Here is a 4797-nt window from a genome sequence, read left to right on the forward strand (position 1 = left end):
AAACTAATTAACATATCCATTACCTTACATAGTTATCACTTGTGTGTGTGTGTGTGTGTGTGTGTGTGTGTGTGGTAAGAACACTTGAGATTTACTCTCTTACCAAATTTCTTTTTTTTTTTTCAGTTTATTTATTTAATTATCTATCTATCCATCTATCTATTTAAGTAAACCCTACATCCAACATGGAACTCAAACTCATGACCCAGACCAAGAGTCACATGCTCTTCTGACTGAGCCCGCAAGGACCCCCTGTTAGCAAATTTCAAATATACTTTATATTATTATTAACTGTAGTCATCATGCTGTACATAAGGCTTCTAGAACTTATTCATCTTATAATTGAAAGTTTGTACCCTTTGATCAATACTTACCCCCTTGCTCCCCAATCTCTGGAAACCACCATTCTCTCTGTTACTATGAATTCAACTTTATTCTATTATTTTTAAAGTTTTATTAATTTAAGTAATTGCTACACCCTACATGAGGCTCAAACTCACACCCCCAAGATCAAGAGTTGCACGTTCCTCCAACTGAGTCAGCCAAGCTTTCCTGCTATGAGCTCAACTTTCTTTTAGATTCCACCTGTAAGGGAGATGATGCCATATTTGTCTTTGTATGTCTGGCTTATTTCACTTAGCATAATGTCCTCTAGGTTCATCCATGTGGTCACAAAGGGCAAGATTTCCTTCTTTCTCATGGCTGAATAAAATTTCATATACATATATACATATATATGTATATGCCACATCTCCTTATCCATTTTCTGTCAATAGACACTTAGTTTGTTTCCATATCTTGGCCACTCTGAATAATGCTGCAATGAACATAGAAGTGTAGATATTTCTTCTAGACAGTGATTTTATGTCCTTAGAACATATACACAAAAGTAGAATTCCTGCATCATATGGTAGTTCCTTCTTAGTTTTCTGAGGAATCTCCATACTATTTTCCATAATGCCTACACCAGTTTACATTCCCACCAACAATGCACGAGAGTTCCCTTTTCTCCACATCCTCACCAACGCTTTTTATGTTTTGTCTTTTTGGTAATAGTCGATCTTACCAGTGTGAGGTGGTATCTCACTGAGGTTTGATTTGTATTTCCTTCATGACTAGTGACACTGAGCATCTTCTGAGTCTTCTTTGGGAAAATGTCTATTTAGTCCTCTGCCCATTTTTTAATCATATTATTTGCTTTTTTGACATTTAGTTGTGTAAGTTCTTTACATATTTTTGATATTCACCTTTAATCAGATGAATGATTTGCAAGTATCTTCTCCCATTCAATAGGTTGCCTTTTTGTTTTGTGGATTTCCTTCACCATGCAAAAACTTTTTAGTTTGAGGTAATCCTACTTGTTTATTTTAGCTTTTGTTGCCCTTGCTTGAGGATACTGGTGCAAAGAATATATTGCTAAGACCAATGTCTGTTTTCTTCTAGGAGTTTTATGGTTTCAGGTCTTGCCTTCAAGTCTTTAATCCATTTTGAATTTAAATGGAATTTGGGGTGTTTGGATGGCTCAATGGGTTAAGTTTCCCACTCTTGATCTCAGCTCAGGTCTTGATCTCAGGGCTGTGAGTTCAAGCCCCATGTTGGGCTCCGCATTGGGCATGAAGGCTGCTTTAAATAGATAGGTAGGTAGGTAGGTAGGTAGGTAGGTAGGTAGATATAGAATCTAATCAGGGAGGGCTTCCTAGAGGCAGAACACATTGGTGCATAGTTTAGGATCTCCAGGCTTAGCTCCTTAGTCCTTTAGCCCCTTAATTTCCTTCAGACAGTTGACAATTTAAAATGATGAATTTCAGGGGTGCCTGGGTGGCTCAGTTGGTTAAGCGTCCCAACTTTGGCTCAGGTCATGATCTCACGGTTCGTTGGTTTGAGCCCCACGTCAGGCTCTGGGCTGGAGCCTGGAGCCTGCTTCAGATTCTGTGTCTCCCTCTCTCTCTGCCCCTCCCCTGCTCATGCTCTGTCTCTCTCTACCTCAAAAATAAATAAAACATTAAAAATTTTAAAAATAAAAAAATAAATATGATGAATTTCATTGTCAAAATAAAATGATGAATTTTAGCAGAATGGCAGATCAGATTCCCTATACACTTTTGTTCCATAACAACTAGTAATGGTGGTTAAAATGCTTAAATTTTCTTTTCAAGTGCATCGCTGAAATGATATAAAGTAATTGGCATAAAATAAGCAGTTCTCAGATGCCAAGAAATAAGATAGTATTTAAATGCCAGTTCCTGATGTTACTAAGCTTTGATTTTGATCTCTATTCAAGATATGTACACAGGACTTGAGATGACCACATTATGGAGTCTTATAAGAGAACCTTGAATAATGCTTAAATGTCAAGGGCAACATCATCAGTGAAGTGGTTGAAGATGTAAAGGGAGGGAAAAAACACAAACACAAACTTATCCAAAGATGAGGGTGGGGAGGGACAGGCAGGGGCAGCAGGAAAATTTGCCTGGATCAACACTGGAGCAGAGGAAAGACAGGGAAAATTTTCCCTGAGAATTTACAGCCTTCGTGCATGTTTTTGGTTCCATTCATAATACCTGGGTGATGTATAAAACTTCAAGCAAATTATTTCAAGTTGGTAGTAGGTCGACATTCCTCCAGGCAACTGAGAAAATAACTGCAAATTCTTTCTGGAGGCAAGCAACTTCAACCTACCCTACAAAGAAATCTGGCAAGTGAAGATCTGTTGAAAATAAAATTATAATTGAACAAATAAACAAAACAGAAAAACAAAGCATCAGGAGTAACAGGAACAGAAATGTAAGACAGTGGAATCAGACCAACATGAAGTTTAGATGATGGTGTCGACAGATTTGGAATGCAAACTTTTTCATAGGTTTCCTGGAATATGATGGATTAGGTGATTCAGACCAGTCCTGTTACTGTAAATTACAAATGCTATCTACAACTAAAAAATACAAGAAGCTTTGAAAGTACTGAAAACAAGGCAAAACCTAAATAAAGTGAGAACCAGAGAGGACGGTGAAATTGTTTTTGTCTTGAGGGCATTTTCCATTCCAGACAAACTTAAACTTGGGGTTTTGATAGCCTCCTGAGGTAAAAGGGACAGAAGTCAAAGCCTAGGGCCACTCGGGTTGGGAAGTCTAACTGGAGGCTCTCTTCACATTAAGCTGGACCCCAAAGGGTTTTAATCCAGGATTCAGGGGAAATAGAAGTCAACTCACTTCTCTTCCTCATCCAGGGGACTATGAGAAAACTTTCCTTGTCTAATGGAGCAAGAAGAGAGGGAAATACTAAAAAGCACCGGCCTTTATTTGGAGTTGTACTTCAAGAGTACATTCCCTGAAGCCCTCAGTGTAGTTCACAGTGTTTCTGGGCTAACAGTGCCCCTAGACAGCTAGAAGTAAATACGAGTTCTCTCTGGAAGATTGCTCCTCCATCTAAGGCTTTAAGGAAGCCCTACAAGTATATTCCCAAGATTAATGGAAGTGTTAGTTTTCTGTAGCTGCTGGGACAGATTACCACAAACTCAGTGGCTGAAAACCACACAAACCTACTATCTTACAGTTCTGAGTGTCAGGAGTCAATAGCGGGTCTCACTGGGCTAAAATCAGGTGTTGTCAGCAGGGCTGCATTTCCTCTGGCTGGAGACTCTACGGGCAGCATCCAGCCCCTTGTCCATCCCTGGCCCCTAGATGCTGCCCCCATTCATTGGCTGCTGGCTCCTTCTTCCACCTCCAAAGCCAGCAAGGACAATTCCAGTCTTTCCCATCAAGTCTCTGTCATCGCTTGCCTTACACACCTTCCCTTCCATCTCCTGCCTCCTTCCTTCACTGCTGAGGACCCCACGGATCATGCTGGGTCCTGCTTACTACAAGATAATCTCCCTCGATCAAGACCTTTCATTTAACTCTACCTGCAAAGTCCCTTCTGCCACGAAAGGTAATATATCCACGTAGATTAGGATGCGGACATCTTTGAGGGGGGACATTATTTGGCCTCCCAAAATAAGGCTCACACAGTCAAAAATCATTAAAGTCACAAGGAAACAGTATATCATTAATGAGAGTCTGCAGGAAGGGCAAATAAAACCTATATACATCATGAACAAGCTGGGTTCGTCTCAGGAATGTAGACTTACTTTAACATTAAATAATTCATTAATATAGGGATGCCTGGGTGCTCAGTGGGTTGAGCGTCCGACTTTGGCTCAGGTCACGATTTCATGTTCTGTGAGTTGAAGCCCCACCTCTGGCTCTCCACCCTGAGTGCAGAGCCCGCTTCAGATCCTCTCTCTCCCTCTCTCTCTACCCCTCCCTTGCTTGTTCCCCCCCAAAATAAATTAATTAATTAAAAAAATTTATTAACATAATCCACATATTAAGTGATTAAAAGAGAAAAAGTATATTATTTCACTAAATACAAAAAACACATCTGATGCAATTTAGTATAATTTTTAAAAATAAAAGCACTATTAATTTCCAGTGGCTGCTGTAACAATTTACCACAAATTTGGTGGCTTAAACCAACAGAAACTTATTCTCTTACAGTTCTGAAATCTAGAAGTAAAAAAATCAAGGTTTTGACAGGGCCAAGATCATCTCAGAGGCACTAAGGGAGAATCTGTTCCTGGCCTTTCCCAGCTTCTGCCGTGTTCCTTGACCCGCAGCTACATCTCTCCAGTCTCTGTCTGTCTTCACCTGGCCATCCCCTCTATGTCTGTCTGTGTAAAACCTCCCTCTGCCTTTCTCATATAAGGAACCATGTAATTATATTTAGACCCCACCCTGCATAGAGTAGACTCCTCTCAAG

The sequence above is a fragment of the Lynx rufus genome, unplaced genomic scaffold (genome assembly GCF_022079265.1).
Source record: "Lynx rufus isolate CCGP_SWC_20201006 ecotype Redwood Valley unplaced genomic scaffold, mLynRuf1.p SCAF_6, whole genome shotgun sequence".
NCBI lineage: Eukaryota > Metazoa > Chordata > Mammalia > Carnivora > Felidae > Lynx > Lynx rufus.